Consider the following 19,555-nt stretch of genomic DNA (forward strand, 5'->3'; position numbering starts at 1 on the left):
ATCACAATATTTCATTTGCGGATACTTAAAACTATGGTTGGTAAAACCATGGTTAGCGAGGGATGACTGTAGTGAACTAGAATAATATGCAAGTCTGAGAATGTAGAATGTGCTTACTTCTTATGTAGCATGGACGCCCATATGAGAACTTTAATATACAGTTTCCACACTTTTTAGTGCATGAGTGAATTTGTAAGAGCCTTTTCTCTTATATGGAAGGCTATTTTATTCTAAACTTTTCTGCAATTCATTCTGTTTCATGTATCTGGACTGTGTATCATCTGTTTCAATGGAAATTACAATTATGTTCTTTTACTCTAAAGGCTTTGTACATTTTCAGTCAGAGCATACTCCAAAACACCATTCTCCAAAACACATCATTGTTTCTAATTATGAAACTAATCAATCTTGTCAAATTAGTGACTCTTTTGTTAGATTGAGACAAAACAAAAGGGTCACTAATTTGACAAGATTCATTAGCTCTGTAATTAGGAACAGAACAAATATAGACATTTCTGTTCTAAAAAGGTTGCTGGATGGCATTTTACTGTGTCACTTAGCACAAATCATACCTTGTTCAGCATCTTTTTTGGAATGAAAGACTCTAAAGAACTGTAAATTTAAAAAATATTGTTGGCATCAAAATCAAATATCTGACTGATTTGCAGGTTTCACACAAAGTGTTATTGGGGGTAGGAATGAAGGCATAATATGTAGGCAATGGGGAAGGGAAATGGCTGGCAGATTCAAGAGAGGATAGGCAGGGGCAGAGGAAGAGGAAGGTGGGGAGATGACTCCCACAGTTGTTCAGTATGAAAGCCTCATGTAGGGATGGAACAAAGGTGAGAAAAAGCAGAAAGAGAGGCAGTCCATGTGGACAGCTTGCAGTGACTCTGGTTTGGGGTGCGTCTTTGCGTTTATCGCACATCCTTCTGCAATAAACCTTCCTATCTGAAAAACCTCCAAGAACACCTTGTGCAGTTTCATAGGATGGCATATCCTAGTTAAATTTCTCTTGTTCTGGAATAGGATCCATCTGAGGTGCTGAATAAGCATCAGTCAGGGATGGTTTAGGTTTTGCAAATATATTTTATTTATTAATTTATTACTTATTTATCACATTTATATACCGCCCAAACTTTCGTCTCTGGGAGGTTAACATAAAACAATTAAAACACATATAAAAAGTTAAAACAATTCAACAATTTAAAATCCATCACAAAATTAAAACCAACAAATTTTAAAAAGCTGAGAAAGCTTGGTTAAAAAGATGGGTTTTCAGATTTTTTTTTTTAATTGCCATTAGTAGGGAGCACATTCCACAATCTCGGGGCAGCAACCGAGAAGGCCTGTCTCTGTGTAGCCATCAGACGAGTTGGTGGTAACTGGAGACGGACTTCCTCAGATGACCTCAATGGGCAGTGGGGGTCATAGTGAAGAAGATGCTCTCTTAAATACCCAGGGCCTAAGCCATTTAGGGCTTTATAACTTATAACTAGCATTTTGTATTTTGCCTGGAAACCTATTGGTAGCCAGGGTAACTCCATCAGCAAAGGAGTAATGTGGTCTCTCCGAGATGACCCAGAGACTAACCTAGCTGCTGCTGAAGTTTCCAGACTACGTACAAAGGCAGCCCCACACAGAGCGCATTACAGAAGTAAAGTCTGGAGGTTACCAACAGATGTACCACTGTTTTGAGGTCACTGATCGAGAAACGGGCACAGCTGGTGTATCATCCGAAGCTGACAGGAAGCACCCCTGGTCACCGCCTCAACCTCAGAAACTAGGGAGAGGTGTGGATCCAGAAGTACTCCCAGACTGAGAACCTGTTCCTTTTGGGGAAGTGTGACCCCGTCTAGAACAGGGAGATGAAAATCATCTCTGGAGTTCTGATCCCAGAATCATGGTGTAATCATGGTGTAATGCAGGTGTTTGCAGGGGCGTATCAATGGTGGGCCAGGCAGGGCACGTGCCCCGGGCACCACTTGAAGGAGGGGCACCATTTTTTAAAATTAATTTTTTTTAAATGGCCACCAAAAACAAAATGGCCACCATGCATGCTCAAATGGCCTCTGTGAGGCCTGTCACTGTACACATGTTCAGTTTGGCACTATGTACAGAGAATCAGGGCTTGTGAATACTGAGCTGAAGCTTATGAGCTAGGATTGTATTCATTTGCTCTTACTTTGCTTCTTGTGATAAGTGAGTTAAATGTGATGTCTTAATAATATGGCTAGTAATGGTGAGTTTGTCTTTGAATCAGTGTGAAATCCTTAGTATTAAGGCCCACTGGGAGTTTCTTGCTCTCTTTCTCTCATTTTAATTGTCTTTCTGAAATACTAGAATATATTCCAAGCAGTGACACAGTTTATTCTGCATATCCTTTAATTATTTTCAGAGTATCTTGGAAAAGTCAAATTCTCCATTTATTTTTAAAACATATGTAATAGTGATGCTACAATGCATAGTAGAGAATTAGGCACTTCTGTTTAGTTTTCCAAGTACACCTCCACATAGTATTTGGGTATTTCATGAGCCCCAGCATACTGAAATTTGTAGTTTTCCAGCATTTTTTTGGTTTGGCCACATCCACTGCTAAATAGTTTTTGAAATACTAAAATAACGAGCTTGACTTGTATTTTTGAGCTGCTATTATGGTAAAGTTATCTAAAAGATGGGTGTCAGATGTTTGGACAGGGGGTGCAATCTCAGAGCTTCCCCTAGGCGCTATTTTCCCTAGATACGCCTCTGGGTGTTTGGACAGTTTGACCCTTTTGCTCACTTCTAGCACTCAGACACTCTCCCTGGGAATTACTTGCCCTGTTGCCCCATATAGCTGGCATCTGTTGACCTTCAGCATAATGTGTAAAGTTCATCTTTACTGAGTGGTTAGAATGTTGCCTTAGGACTGGGGAGGCCCAGGTTCAAATCCACGCTCAGCCATGAAGCTCACCGGGTGACTCTGGGCCAGTCACTTCTCTCTCAGCCTAACCCACTTCACAGGGTTGTTGTGAGGATAAACATGAGCAATGTACACTGCTCTGGACTCCTTGGAGGAAGAGTGGGATACAAATGCAATCAATCAATCAATCAATCAATAATGTGCAAGGGAAGAGGGGAATGATAAAGCTTAATGTTGACCTTAAATGCGTCTCTCTTGCTCTCTGTCTTCTAAATGATTTGTATCTGTTTCAAATTAAGCCTTTAACAGGTCATATTTAAACATTTTTTCCATGCTTTGTAAAAAATATTTTTAAAGACCATTAACACAAAGGATTTAAAAAAAATAAAATGAAATATTTGCTTGTTAGTTAACAAAGCCGTCTACTTCTTTACAACATGTTTTCTCCATATATTCCCCTTACCCCCACCCCCCACAATAGCAATAAAGTCATAATTCTGCATTTGGTTGGAGCACAATCTTTTACATGTCAACAGATTTATGAGGTCATAAAAACATGATTATGACTGCAGCACCAGGCTAAGATTAAGCCAGGATGCAAAGGGGAAATCTGCTAGCATTAACATAGGAAGAAGAAAAGTGAGTTTTTCTAGAGATAGAGATCCCCTTCTCTGAATCCTTCTTCTTTCCTAAAAGATAGCATTTGCAAGTTTTGTTTTGTTTTGTGTTTTAAATCAAGATCTTAAGTCTCGAATATTATTTTAATATGTGGTTTCAAGACTGCTGGACGCTTCCTGATTTGCTGCCATGGATACACAGTGCTATAATGGATATGGTGCTCTAGATATGCTCATTTCAGGTCAGGTGACCTTGTCTAGTTTATTTATGATTATTATTAATGGAAATGCTAGCTGTCAGGCATGATCAACATGAATCAACAGAAAACCCTTTAAGGGAGGCCACAAAGACATTTAAGGAAATCACCAGGAGCCTTGTCAGGTTCCACAATTACTTTTGAAGTTCCGGCACATTGGAGAGACACATTCTTCCCCTTTCCCACCTCCCAGTGATTGCAATCTTGTTCTGTTGGGGTGTTTTCTTACTTTATATACTTATGAAATGGTTTTTAGAATGTGAATGTCCAAAGGTAATAACATCTTTTGAATTATTATATCTTTCGAATTATTACATCTTTCGAATTATTATTATAACATCTTTTGAATTATATTATTATTATTATTATTTTAAACAATAATGACCAATTTATCTTCCAGTGTTACTTGTAGTCTTTGTTAAATCTCAGGTTCTACACGTAAATAGGTGCAGGACTGTCTTTTATGGTTCCTGACTGTTCCCAAGCCTAAACCTCATGTGTATTATTTAATCAGGAACACACACACACACATACACACACACACCCTATCATTAGCCAACAATCTCCCTAGTCTCTTCTTATATTACTATTTAAAATGAGCAATGAAACACCGTTTCTAAAGGCACAAAGAGTTACAATCTGATGATTCTTGCTTCCTCCTTCATTCAGAACGAGAGTCAAGAAAGCCTGATTGGAGTGGGGAGAAAAATGATAGCTGAAGTTGCCAGACCTGTAGAATTTTTGCCTGGACATTTACTGTAATAACTGGTGTTTGGGGGGAAGAACTATGCCTATAGAGATACATCAGGCAGAAATTAATTAGGTGCATTTGTAGCAACTGATTGAGGAAGCTGCACCTGTTGAATTTCTGTGTTGATGCATTGCTTCCCAGCCCAATATCAAGCTGAAAACACAAGGCAAAGTGTGGCTCTATGGGTATATGAGACTATACAAAGTCTGAACTGCTCACATGGCATAGAAGTTAAGATGACCACCTTAACTTGCAACATCTGCCCTTTGTAAAGCACAAGAGAAAATTGTAAAGGCCTCAGCTCTCATCTTAAACCGAAGATTTCTTTGGTATTTTAACTTTCCTTGGTTTTTAAAATAGGCACTGAATAATATGGGCTCTTTGGCAGGGTCAATCCTTTCATGAGACAGTTGCCTCAAGCAGTAGTGCACAAAGGATGGCAATTGCAGGAACCTTGCCCTCCCCCCACTGCCACCATGGGTGCCATCCCTCTGCTACGTTTTGTGTGGCAGCTAAGAATGCTAGACAACAGATAGCAAATCAAATTGTGTAGGTACTGACTAGGATGAGATAATATTAGACCTTTTGTATATATTTTTTTATTTTATGTATTTTTGTGTACACTTCTTTTATTATGATGTATATTCTAGAGTTTTGGTCTGTGACCATAAATAAACTAAACTGAAACTGCCTGTTGCTGCCCCTCCTCATCTTTGCTACCACCACCCCTCTCTCTTGCTTCCTCTTCTCTTTCACCTGGGGAGCATTCTTCCAACCTGGGTGCTTTCTAGGCAACTTAAAATTACTTCGCTACATATAGACCTGGTGTGCATTTATACAATCTGCATTTTGACATCATCTTGCATATGGGAACAGCAAGGTGCCATTTGCACAGCCACCGCCTGTTTTTGGATCTTATCTTACCATTTCAGGTTTAAAATGTTGTATGTGCATGAGGAAATAGTAGCTGCTTTTCTTAGTTTTGAGAACAGTTTTCAGGCTTGCTCCGTTTTTTCCGAGGTGTCATGTGGAGGGGCTTATTAGTAGATATATCGTAATCTCTGTCTCTCAGCTTTTTTAAAAAAATGTGCAACAGTACCAGAGGTACCTCCTTCAATTGCAAGTGGCCAATCTTTTTTGCAAGATCCCAGTGCTCTTGTGCAAATTCACTGATGGGGGGGAGGAGGGGGATAAGCCATCATATCACCTGCCACCTCCTCTCCTCTCCTCTCCTCTCCTCTCCTCTCCTCTCTCTTTCACACAGGGAAGTGCCCTGTTTGCAGATCCAGGGACGGGGGAGGGGGGTTGCTTCCTCTCCTCCTTCCTCTTCCTCTCTCCCCTAAAGCCTCAGCGTGGGAAGAAGTGGTGTGAGATCCAACAGCTAACCCTAACAGGCTTCAAAATGTGGCGCGGATAGGGTTAGCCATCACATTTGGCACCACTTCCTCCTGCGCTCAAGCTCGGCAGTCTGGAAAGCACCCTGCTGTCACTGCTGTTGCTGTGACCTTTTTCGTTATGTTTTTGTTAAAACTATTTTTAAAAGTTTATGGTTTTAAAATTGTTTTGAGTTTTATTTTTTGCTTTAAATTTAGGTGTTAGGTGGTGTAATAAATAAAGAGGAAGTGGAGGAGACAAGTGGCCCAGCATAGCACTTGTCCTCTCCATTTTCTCTTTGGGGAGGAAAGTGCAGTAGAGCCGTTGGCTGCTGCGACAGCAGGAGTGGCAGGCAGAGTGCCAAATCAGCAGAGCCTGGCTCTGCTTCCTGGACCTCCTGCTCACTGCTGTTGCCACTCACAAAGCTGGCTCCTGGTGATGCTGCTTGGTGCTTCCTCACAGCAGAAGTTGCTGCTGCAATCATTTCCTCTCCCTTTGGAGCCAGGGGCTGGCAGACTGTGATCAGAGCAGGCAGAGGCTCAGCCTGGGTTCAGCACGTGTCTCATTGGGGTGATTCTTTGAGATCCCAAGACTCACCACTTCCACTTCTGGGGGTAGAAGAGGAGATATTATTGCTGTTTAAAATCATTAACTGAGACTTCAACTGTCTCTTTCCTCCTCTAAATTGTTCCAGAATTCCTCGCACAATCTAGAAAAAAAGACAGTTAAAGTCCCAGGTGATAACCTTAAGCAGAGACCATGATGTACGTTCTGTGCAGTGCCGCACCAGTCCAAGAGCAGGATGCATGTGTTTGTTCTACGCGATTTCAAAGCCCATTCATGCTGCTAGCAAAGATGGAGAGGCTCCATTGCTACTAAGGATTGTGCCCTCACTGTCATGACAATTCTCCCCTCATTGCCAAAGGAAGAATCATCATGACAGCAATTATTGAATCTGTAGTAGCAACAGAGCCTCTTCACAAGCAGCATGGATGGACTTTGGAGTTGCACAGAACCAGTGTGCATGCCCCACTCTTGGATTGGCAGGGTGCTGCACAGAATGCCAGCCACAATCTCCTCTTCTCCTCCCCACCCACCTCTTCCGTGCAGGAGCCCCATCTCCACCACAGCGGCTGGCTCATGTGTCTTTCAGATTTTCCAGATGCTGCTGAAGGGGCAGGACAAACCCACTTGAAAAATGAAAGGAGCCCTTCCAGTCCCATTAGGCAGGGTCAGATTGGTCCCAGAGAGCCCTTCTGATGGTGGCTGCAGGGGGCATTTGCTGCCCTCTTGCTGCCACCTTAAAAATCTGCCCCCTGAGGTGACTGCCTTGCCTCATGAGCAGACTACCCCGACCACTCATGGCAGATCTAGGGTTTCGTTTTAGTACATTATCTTATTGTATAGATCAGTAGGCTGAATGAGAGTATGAAAGGGAAGTTGTAATCCTATGCACACTTATTAGGGAATACATTACACTGACCCCAGTAAGACTTGGGTTACCTAAGCATTCATAGGATTGGGCTGGGAGGCAAGTAAGAGACAGGTCCACAATTAGATTTCCACTGTGCTGGCCTCTTTGGCCTTGGGCTCTGTTAACTAGACTGCACAACCTCTGATGCCCTTGCTGTTTCAGAGCAGCTGAGTGTAAGGTTTTAGTTGTAATTGTCTTTTTGTGACAGACCTTCCCTCCTTCTCCACCTCCTAGCATCTGTGCAGCTATTTACTCTTTGGTTTCTTCCTTCTCCCCATTAACCTCTGCCCCCTAAAAGTGAATAGGCACAACGGTCACTTTTTCTCCAAAAAGGAGAGTGTGATTAAGTAGCAAGATAGCTTAAGTAAGGAGGCCAGACTGACATATATATTGCCCTGGTCACAAGCTCTTTGTAAGAACCAATTATATTTACTGACCTAAAAATGTGACTCCCTATAAGAGATCTCAATGTGCCCATGGAACATTTTAGCTACAGCAGGTCATAATGCTGTTTGTCTGCATCACACATCAGCAGCTCTGACATAGCAGATGGTGGGGAAAGCAACAAACGGTGAACATGACCCAGGTAAAGATAAGCATGTTCAAGTTCAATTGGTTTTATGAAGGTTTCTTAAACACTTCACTCTCATGGAAATCAATAGAAGGTATTCCAAAGTGCTTCATTTTGGCTGGCTCATAATTTTTAAAATGTGGGACACCATACTGAGGGGTGACCAAGTGCTGACACTTCATTAGAAACCATGCAGGTGCCAAATGCATGGTTACACTAGTAATGAGGCTGGCCTGCAGGCTACACAACATGACTTGGCTGCATGCCACTGGACATACAAGGCCTGTGTAGATTTGCAGATTAGATGCATTAGCAGCATGCAAGAATGCAGCTTAGAAGTGTGCAAACCAGTTCAACCAGTTTGAGCTTGAACCGGCCCGGCCCTTCAAAAGTGGGGCTGGTCTGAGCTGAAGCTGAACTGGGCCCGGTTTGGATCGAACCGGTTTGGCCCTATTCAACTAGTTCTACTACTTGTAAAGGGGAATCTGGTAAGGATTCCCCTTTACAAGCACTGGGGGAACCTACAGGGTTTTTAAAGTGTAGGCGGGAGGTTACCTTCCCCCCCTGTTGCGAGGCTTCTCGGGGGTGGTGGTGGCAGCTCCCTAGGCCCCGCTGGCCCCATCATCTTGGGCCCCCACCAACCCGAGACAGTGGGGGGAAGCACCAACACAGCCTAGGGGAGATGCTGCTACTGCCCGCAAGGAACCACACTGCAGTGGGTAAGATAACCTCTTGCCCGCCTATCCCCACCTGCCCTTGAAAAACCCACGAGGTTTTTCAACCCCTAGTGCTTATTTTTATTTATTTATTTAAACATTTTTATACTGCCCAAAACTTACGTGTCTGGGCAGTCTACAACAATCCTTCCCAGATTCCCCTTTCCAAGCACTAGAACTGGTGTTGACCCAGTTCAACCCCAGTTCTAGGCACAAATTTAACCATCAGCCAGTTTGGCAGAACTGGTATGCAGACTGGGTGGCCCAGAGAGGTTCCGTGTACACCCCGAATGCAGCCTATTTTATATGATGATTTGGGTGCCATCTAAAGCACCTATTTCCTACCATGGCAACTCACAGAATTCCTTCTGTATGTATAAATATACAGAGCATACCATCAAGCATGTTTCCCCCTCCCCACTCTCTCTTCCAACACATAGAATAGCAGTTTAGTGTTAAATCTTCTCTCTGTTCATTATGAGGTGTTCCTTTCAGGAATGACCCATCTCAGTTTCTTTGGAAGAAAAAAAATGCAAGTGCTTATTTAAGATGGCATCTATCGTGCCATTTACTGTGAATACTATACTATCAGCAGTGGTGGTTCCTTCATTATGGGCATTGGGGCTGTGCACCCCCCCCCCCAAAAAAAACAACCAGAAATAGAAACAAATGCAATTACTGAATCTTCAGACTTGATTTAACAATCACTGAAGTCATTCACACGGTGTTCTACCTGGGTTCGGGTGCTGTTTGTGCTCCCAATTTTTGGTTGTGTGGAAGCAACGTAGGAGGAAACCACACAATCACTTCTACCCAGGTTTTTATCTTATCTTGCTTCCACACAACCAAAGATTGGGAGCACACATAAGAAATCCACAAAGTATAAGCAAAGCCAGGCTCAGAATAGCTTTTCGAATTGCAGAAAGTTCTGATATGAAACTTGAATGAGTTTTTGGGCTGAACAAAGGCCCATCCCATTACAGGGGTGTACTCTGCTTCCCCGCTTTGAACTAGGATAAAATGTCCCTGAGAATCCCACAACCCTTTGGGACATATTTTTGGGAAGCACAGTGGGCTGCAAATGTTGGCAAAAATGCCTCTCCCTGTTGTACAAAACACTTTTACGTTTTTGCAACCTTAGTCTGAATGTCAGCCATTGTTTAATTAATTCATTTTTCCGTCTCAGCCAGCCAAACACTTTCAGTTTAAACTGGTAGAAGTCTCCACCATGATTGAATTTGAGCCTCTTAGTGTGAATATCTAGTTTTTCAGGTGCATTGCTTCAGGCACACGAGTAGTAAAATAGTAAGACTACAACAGAATACAGACCTATAATTAGGTTTACTTCATGTGTAACTTGAACAGTTTCCACAAATGCCTCAGCCTTTTCCTTATAATGTTTAGTTGCTCAGAAGAAAGCAGTTTTCTAAGGAAACTATTGATCTTCCATAGACTTTCCCCTCCTTAGATTTTATTTGGTTTGCATAAAACAGGCCCACATCCATTCTTATACAGGTAGATCAAAGGGTCTGTATGAAGCCATGGCTAATTATTGTTTGTAAAGTTAGATCAGGAGAAAATTATTTTTCCATCCTTAGCAGAATAGATCTGTGTAGATTTCAAGATCTTCTGTGCTCCCTTGTTTGTTTGTTTTTTCTTTTTTCTTGTTTTTTTTTTAAAGGCTTTTACTTCTCTGTAAAGCAATTAGTCATCTCTGACCAGGAAAAATGGAAAATACACAAGACAGGGCTCAGGACAGCAGAAGTTGAATGCTTGGGGTTTTTTTTTTTTAAGGAAAAGGGCTCCATGGACAGTCTTTAGGAAGCAGCTTGTTACAGCCAGACAATGGGCCCCAATATGATTTGCTTTTGGCTAGCTGCCTGCTGGCAAGGTCAAGCTTAGCTCACTTGGAAGAGACTTCAAGGGTATGGATATGGAAGTATATACATACAGTATATACTCCCAGACTTTACATGGGCTGCCTGTTTGGGGAAAGATAATCCAGCAATAGGTTCTTCAGCTATAGTTAGTAGGGATGACTTTGGCCTCAGCTGATCTGGCAAATCAAACTGAAGCAAAGAAAATGCTGCCGAAAGAAGCATTCATGATCTGTAGTCATAAAGCAGGGGCATGACTATAATACAGCAAGGGGAGACATTTGTCTGGGGGCCCACTGCCTTGGGGGGGGGGCAGAGGCAAGTCACATGACTGACTCCCCCAGCCGTGCACCCACCCAGGCTTCCTTCAGTTATATTCATCCTCCAAAAGAACAGCATGTCTTTTTCTAGTACCATTAAATGACTTGCATCGTCCACAATTTACAAAACCTTTTAAAAAATAATTTAGGATGATGTTCTATTGTGGCACATAGGGGAGATATATATAAAAATTTTACTGTGCTTTTTGTTACCACTATTCAGCCTCATTTAAGATTTCTTTAATTCATGAGCTGAGCTTCGGGGGGCAAGGCATTTTAAATCTTGTCTCTAGGCCCACTCCAACCTTGCTACGCCCCTGTCATAAAGGATTCTAGTTATAGACCAAACTAAAAGAGAAATCTCACCCAGAGTTCAGGTCTAGAAATGGAGTCAGCCAACACTGTCATGGACTTGGTTGGCTCCAAAACTGGCCTTATTCAATGTTAGGAAATGTTCTGTGTAACAGGCTTAATTTCATTTCCTGAGCACTCCTCTGCTGTCCAGGCACCACGGATCTTTCTTTCTATGGCAGTTTTATGAGTTATGTAATTTTTTCAATTAAAAACATCATAATTCCTAGCATCTCCTACTTAATGTTAAGCTTTCCCTCTAAGGAAGAGAAAACTGGCATATTCTGAAGCTTTGTTATAAAGACACACAGAGAGAGACTATTATGAAGTGTCAATTGTTAGATGCAGAGGTCATTCACACAGTCAAAAACTGTGTTTTACACGGGTTTGGGAGCTGGGTGTACTCCCAATTTTTGGTTGTGTGGAAGCAAAGTAGGTGGAAAATCTGGGTAGCTTTTCCTCCTGCCTTGTTTCCAGACAATCACTTCTACCTCGGTTTTCCTCTTACCTTGCTTCCACACAACCGAAAATTGGGAGCACACACAGCTCCCAAACCTGGGTAGAAAACAGTTTTTGATTGTGTGAATGATCTTGTAATGTTAGTCCTCACCTCCATCTAAATTTTAGGATATTCTTGTTATCTGTGCCATTTGTAAGAAGAGAAATCCCGAATATGCCAGTAGCGATTTATTTTGTGAGAGTTTGGGGCAGATATGTGTGAGATGGCTTCTGAGAAAGTAGGAAGCTATCAATATGATAATCACAGAAAGATTCTGAGCATTCTTGGTCCATATGAGATTATACTGATGTTCTTGTTTTATTTTTATGTGTTGTCAGCCTTGAGTGCAGCAATCTAAATAAAAAAATAAGATCAACTCTAGAAAAACTTCCTTAACAACTTAATCTGTATTTCCCTGATAGTGGTTTGCTGCAAGCAGAGAATCAGAAATGTCATACTTTGGATTTAGAAGATTGTTTTGCCCCAAGCTACACTACATAACAGTGGATGGAACCCTTATTATTTCTGTGTAAACCGCTTTGAGAATTTTTGTTAAAAAGTGGTATATAAATAATAGTAGTAGTCTACTTACCACCTTAAGTGGTGCAGCAGGGGAATGCTTAACCAACAAGCAGAAGGTTGCCAGTTCGAATCCCCACTGGTATGCACCTATAAGGGGCAGCAGCGCTATAGGAAGATGCTGAAAGGCATCATCTCACACTGTATGGGAGGAGGCAATGGTAAACCCCTCCTGTATACTACCAAAGAAAACCACAGGGCTCTGTGGGTGCCAGGAGTCAAAATCGACTTGACAGCACACTTTACCTAGTAGTCTACTGCAGTCCACTGGTGGTGGTGCACTGTGATCTGGATAACATGGCTGGGGTGGGGGCTAATTAACAGATTATTCTGCTTTTCACTGCAGTGAAGTGCAGGGGGAGGGAAAATGTGCCACTTTGCACATATGGATAACAGGAAACTGGGGTTACATACAATTTTTATTTAGGGCCAGTGCATAATCAAAGCAAAGTCAGGTGACCAGGAATACAAGATTCTTGCATTGTGTGTGCAGTGTTCTCTCTAATTTTTTTTCATCTGTGTGTGGAATGAGTTTTGTTCTGGGCAGCAGTATCAAGGCAGTGTGTGCGCACATGCATTCAGAGTGAGGCCTTCCTGATTCAACCTGAGTGAGATCTAAAATTTACTGAGCTGACATCAAAAACTTGTGAGCACGCACACGTGCACACACCTTAGAGGGTACATTGCATGTGTGCACTCCTGCAGAGCATGTAATGAGAACCCAGAAGAAGTCAACAATCTCTGGTTGGCAGTATGGCAATCCAATATTCACCCAGGATTGACAACACAAATTCAAATCTAAGATTACCGCTCCTGGGTAATGTTGGGTTGAATTGACAATCCAGGATTGACAATCTAAATCTAAATCTAAGATTACCGATCCTGGGTGAATGTTGGGTTGGTGCACTGCCAACCAGAGATCACCAACTTGTTCTGGGTTCTCATATAACTCTGTGGGAGCACATGGACTACAAGAATCTTAGATTTCTGATTACCTGACATTGCTTTGATCGTGAGAACCAAAAGGGAATATACAGATTTCTGGCTATAGGTTTGGTAGTTCTTTAAGCTACAACAGACCCCAGGAAAATTGTCCCCAGAAAGAACTTGGCAGCAGATGATAATTGTGGGGACAGGACTTCTATATACACACCAGTAGGAGATAGATAAAAAGGGTGTTCTCATAACCTGGGTAGTTGGGGTAAATCTTTGCAAACCTTGCCTTCGCCCTAGACGTGCATTCTTAGACTGTTAGGTCCATGGAGCATGCTCCCACACAACCAGCGCTGCTCTGTGCAACGCGGATTGCTCTGAGGCCAGGATTCATTATCCCGTCCTCTGCTATCCCCCAGTGCACTGTGTGCCGAGCTTGAGTGTTTGAGCCTTTTGCAATTATTGTATTTATTTATTTCTAAGATATTGAAGCTGCTCTCACAAACAGCCAAGCCCAAGCCAAGTATAGAAGCTCTAGGCACCCGTCTCTGTGTTAGTGCGAGCTGCAAGCAGCTCATGCTGACACACAATCCCAGGGGCCGGGTTAAGGGCGCATTTGAACCCTTTAGTTTGGCTAAGAGCTGGGCTTCAGAACTGGATTTGGTGCAGCAGAGCCACTGGGATCCACACAGATCCTGGCGCTGGGCTTGGCTGCCTAAGCTTGGGCTTGGCTGTTCGTGAGAACAGCCTCAATACCTTAAAAATAAATACAATAATTGCAAAAGGCTGAAACACTCAAGTAATTTCATACACTGTGCACAAGTACACAAAGCCAGAGTATTCTTTAAGGAAAATTTGGAACTACCCTGTGATTCATTCACATAATCAAAAACTGTGTTCTACCCAGGTTTGGGAGCTATGTGTGCTCCCCATTTTTGCTTGTGTGGAGGAAAACCTGGGTAGAAGTGATTATGTGGAAGCAAAGTAAGAGGAAAAACTACCCAGATTTTCTTCCTCTGTTGCTTCCACACCATGAGGCTATTCTCACGACCGTGTGGAACCGGGCTAAGGGAGGCCAGCCCAGTTCCACGTGGTTGTGTGCTGCAATGTGAGTCACACGGCTCCCGGCAGCAAACCTTCAAAAATACCCCTCCCCTTAAACCAGGTTAATGGAGCGAGCACTCAGTTAACCTGGTTTTTCTGATCGTGAGACGCTGTGCCGTGGCTGCACTCCACGGCGACTCATGGGGAAACCCTCAACCGGGAGGCTCTATTAAGCCTCCTGGCCTCGGGGGTCTCCCAAGAATGCCCCATGCACTCATGCGGGGCATCCTGGGACTTCAAGGGGACTTCAAGGGGACACTCATCTGTGATGGAGCCGGGTGGCCCCCAATCCGTGATGGAGCCAGTAATCTTGCCAATCCGGCCACCCAGGGATAGCTCCTTGCTCATGTGTGGGGAGAGCTAAGCCCGCTTTCCCCACAGAGCCTGATTAGTCTCTACACACATATCATGTATAGCGCCTCAATCACTTCTACCCAGGTTTTCCTCCTCCCTTGCTTCCACACAACCCAAGATTGGGAGCACACACTGCTCCCAAGCCTGGGTAGAACACAGTTTTTGATTGTGTGAATGAGCTCATAGTGTGTGTCACTACAGCACATGTGTGCATTTCCCTTGTATGTGACTACACGCTTTGTTTCTTAGAATCACATTCCATGACATTTAAATAGATAGTGGGAGAAAATCCTCAGTACTGATCATTTGGCAGCACTAATGCAGAAAAGTGTTATATTCAAGCTTCATGCAAGAGGAATCATGAACTTGAGTCTCCAACAAAAAATTGTTTGAAGTAAAAAGGATATAAAAATACTAAGAATCTGCTGAGAAAAGCAGATGCAGAGACACAGCAGGAGGTTTGTACAACCTGATCACAACCTGTCATTGACAACTTCACATGACGTCTCAAGAAAGGGGTCCCCATGCTCTAGAAGGTTTTCTTTCATCTTTGAATATTGGTGAACACTCTGTGGAGATGAAGAGTGGAGTCTGCAGGGCGTGCTTTAGCAGAGAGAGCAGAAGTGGATATGCTTGGTCAGGTTCTGGAGTTCTAAAGGAGCCTTAAATATTCTGCTTTTCGTATTGTTGTCAATCACTATTTACATCAGCTAACATGATACAACTTTTGCATGACTTGAATTTTTGAACTGCACACATGTTCTTTCAGAGCTGCAGATTTTTCCTGGAGCTGCACATTTTGTGTCTAGTTGCACATTTTAAAAAAGCTCTGTATTTAACTGTGTGTTGGTTTGTGGCCACAGCATTTGGAAGTGTGACAAAGTCCCTTTTGAGCCAAACAGCATCTTGCATACTTGTGCTTTAGTTCCTCCACAACTGATAATGATGGCAACAGTGATAATGTCTACTTTTTAATGGGGATGTTTATAGTGTCAAAAAGAGCTGATGAATCTCTGTGTGCTTGGTGACCCCCTTTCACACTGACTGGAAAGCAGAGATGGCAGAATTGGCCCCAACTACATTTTTTTGTTGTTCATTAAAAACAACAGCATTGATTTTTCTCAGGTCACAGCCAGGCCATTTCATGCAGCAAATCTGTGTTGAAAGGGATCCGAGTAATCATTTTTTACACGCTTGACTACCACGTGCCACCACTGAGCTTTCAACCGCACGAATATAGGAATGATTTAATAGAGGAAGCGGCAGTGGGCCATTGTGCATGTTGAAAGCTCCGTGGAACATGCATGATTGAGTTGGACACCATTTGGCTACTTGTAAATGAAACCTGCTAACTTGGCTGACTTGGAATTAGCTCACAGGAACGCCATTGCCACTGGCTTGTCTGGAATTGCCCCTTCTCTTTCGGGGTGGCTGGGAACTGAACTAATTCATTGGTGGGGGGACTAGCTGTGCCTGAGTGCCTGTGCCTAGGACAATAATCAGCTCACAATCATCATCTCCATATACAATAGCATTGAAAGACTGGGGGAGAGGGAATCACTATTCAACGGGTGGCTGGAGATGTGTGGGTGTTGGACACTGTCGGCTATGACCTACATCTGGGACTTCTCCCAAATGACTTGTCAATCTGCCATGGTCATTGAGGGGCTACCTCCTGACATTGCTCCAGTACTGCTCATTTACAGGCTCTAAATGGCTGCCTCACAACTAATGATGCGAGATCAGGGATGCAAGGCGGTTGTGGGAGAGATGGGGGGAAATGACTGAGAGCCTTCGCATGCACAATTAACCACTGGATAAATGCTGGAGGTGAAAATGTTTTTATTGGGATTTTATTCACAATCGCCTCGTGAGAATAGGTGGCTGTTCAGTGCTAGCTTCTTAGGCAATGCTGATTACCTGAACAGGAAAGGATTCATGTACATTGTTGGTTAGTCAGGAGAAAGTAGTGATATTTGTTCAATGCATTACAATATTCACAGGTAGTCAATGCTTGACACTGAACTCTGAACGCAAAAGGACTCCACGTGTCAGTCATATGCTACTAGGCTTAAGCCAAAGTCTACATTTAGTTATTTTTATACAGTAAGCATCATCTTAAAGGACCCTGGTACAGGTGGGTTAAACTGCCCAGCGAAATGAGTCCCTTGGTCAGTCCTTCCTCCTGCCACTGCCTCTTAACTTGACCAACAGAAGGCGGCAGCAGGCTGGCTTCTTCCCACAGACAAGATTCTGGTAGGTACCAGCTGTGAAGTCCCAGCACTTGCTTCCCACTGTGGATCTCTCAAGCACCCACCTTCGTTCTCTGGCCATCACCATCTCATCTCCTTTAGCGATGGAGGGGTGAAGCAAGTTCTGGGACCAATCCCTACACATCTCATGGGGGCGGGGGAAGGCAAGCTGCTTCCTCCTTCCAGCCACCAAGACATGTTGTCCAGTGGCAGCTGATGGGGATCATCAGCCCTGGAGCTCTTTGATCCACTATAAAGGGGAGATGAGTGCTGGAACTGAACTGGCACCCATCCTGGCTGCTGGAAGAAGAACCAGGCCTGTTACCTTCGTCAGATGACGAAGACAAGTGTTGGCAACAGCAGGTGTGAGATGGTTCTCTTCATTCTTGCACTAAAGGAATGAGGGATCAACTCCCCCTGAAAAAGAAAGAGTTCTATCTGCAAAAGAACAACAGATGCATAAAACACTAGTAAATATTCAACATTGTTATCTACTTTCGCTTTGCCTGGCTCCGTAACTTAAACTGCATTATTGGAGTTTGTCTTAAGAAAATCAGTTTGACATCCAGGCCACAACCTACTGTATACTGAGATACTTAAATGGTGTTTGAAACTTTTAGTTACATGTAATTAATTCAAGACAGTAACTGGTAACACAACCCATCTGAATAGCTTTTTCGCTCTTGCCACAAAACCCACAACCTAACACCAGCAAAGTGTTCATAGGATAGCATGAGGCATCAGGATGGAATAATAGAATCATAAATTTTAGAGGTGGAAGAGACCCCTTGCTCATAGCAGGAAGCTGAACATCCCTGACAGATGAATTCTGCTCCCTCCAGAGTTCTGCAACTACCTCTGTACAGCATAATAGGTCTCAGGAGTAAGTTTGGATTTGAGTGACAAATCCAGATAGAAGTGACAAGAGATGATGTTCTAAATTGTCTGAAAAAACTGAAAACTAGCAAATTGCCAGGACCAGATGGCACCCATCCAAGAGTCCTCAAAGAACTGAAATGTGAAGTTCCCAGCCTCCTTGCTAAAATATACGTATAACTCATCCCTTCAATCATTGAAAAATCAATGCTGTTATTTTTAATGAACAACCCCCAAAAAGTGGTTGGGGTGATCCAGTTGACATAGTATCCTTGGACTTTGAAAAAGGTTTTGACAAAGTTCCTCATCAAAGACTCCTGAGAAAACTTAGCAGTCATGGGATAAGGGGACAAGAACATGTGTGGATTGCTAACTGGTAGAAGAACAGGAAACAGGGGGTAGGGGTAAATGGAGAGTCTTCACAATGGATAGAAGTAAGAAATGGGGTACCCCAGGGATCTGTACTGGGACCGGTGCTTTTTCATTTATTCATAAATGATCTAGAAGTAGGGGTAAGCAGTGAGGTGGCCAAATTTGCAGATTATACCAAACTCTTTCAGGTAGTGAAATCCAAAATGGATTGTGAGGAGCTCCAAAAAGCTCCCTCCAAATTGGGTGAGTGGGCAACAAAATGGCAAATGTGGTTCAATATTGGCAAGTATAAAGTGATGCACACTGGGACAAAAAACCCCAACTTCAAGTGTACGTTGATGGGATCTGAGCTGTCGGTGACCGACAAGGAGAGGGATCTTGGGGTCGTGGTGGACAGCTTGTTAAAAGTGTCGACTCAATGTGCGGCAGCTGTGAAAAAAGCCAATTCCATGCTAGGGATCATTAGGAAGGGGATTGAAAATAAAAATGCTAATCTTATAATGCCCATATACAAAATGATGGTGCAGCCACACTTGGAGTACTGTGTACAATTCTGGTCACCACATCTAAAACAAGACATTGTAGAAGTGGAAAAGGTGCAGAAGAGGGAGACCAAGATGATCAGGGGCTTAGAGCACCTTTCTTACAAGGCAAGTTTACAACACCTGGGGCTTTTTAGTTTAGAAAAAAGACAACTGAGGGGAGACATGATAGAGCTCTATAAAATCATGCATGGTGTGGAGAAAGTTGATAGAAATTCTTCTCCCTCTCCCATAACACTAGAACCAGGGGTCATCCCATGAAATTGATTCCCAGGGAATTTAGGACCAACAAACGGAGGTACTATTTCACACAATGCATAATCTACTTGTGGAATTCTCTGCCACAAGATGTGGTGACAGTCAACAACCTGGATGGCTTTAAGAGAGATTTGGATAACTTCATGGAGGAGAGGTCTATCAATGGCTACTAGTCGGAGGGCTATAGGCCACCTCCAGCCTCAGAGGCATGATGCCTCTCAATACCAGTTGCAGCGGAGTAACAGCAGGAGAGAAGGCATGCCCTCAACTCCTGCCTGTAGGCTTCCAGTAGGCCACTTTGTGAAACAAGATGCTGAACTAGATAGGCCTTGGGCCTGATCCAGCAGGGCTGTTCTTATGTTCTTATGTAACCCATCTGGTAGGCCACTTTGTGAAACAAGATGCTGAACTAGATAGGCCTTGGGCCTGATCCAGCAGGGCTGTTCTTATGTTCTTATGTAACCCATGAAGTGCTTAGCAAGAGTCCCAAAGGAAGGGTTATTCTCCAGCTTACTGGACTCTAGGGATTAAAAATATGTGTTTGGAGCAAAATAAAGTAAAAGTAAATTTCACTGT

At 43.1% G+C, this 19,555-nt stretch overlaps 1 protein-coding gene across 4 annotated transcripts in view; it reads left to right on the top strand.

Moving 5' to 3' along the window:
- KIF26B (kinesin family member 26B) overlaps positions 1–19,555 on the top strand; it is a 495,657-nt gene that overhangs the window by 452,379 nt on the left and 23,723 nt on the right. The window lies entirely within an intron of this gene.

Source organism: Hemicordylus capensis, chromosome 1, assembly GCF_027244095.1.
Source record: "Hemicordylus capensis ecotype Gifberg chromosome 1, rHemCap1.1.pri, whole genome shotgun sequence".
Lineage (NCBI taxonomy): Eukaryota > Metazoa > Chordata > Lepidosauria > Squamata > Cordylidae > Hemicordylus > Hemicordylus capensis.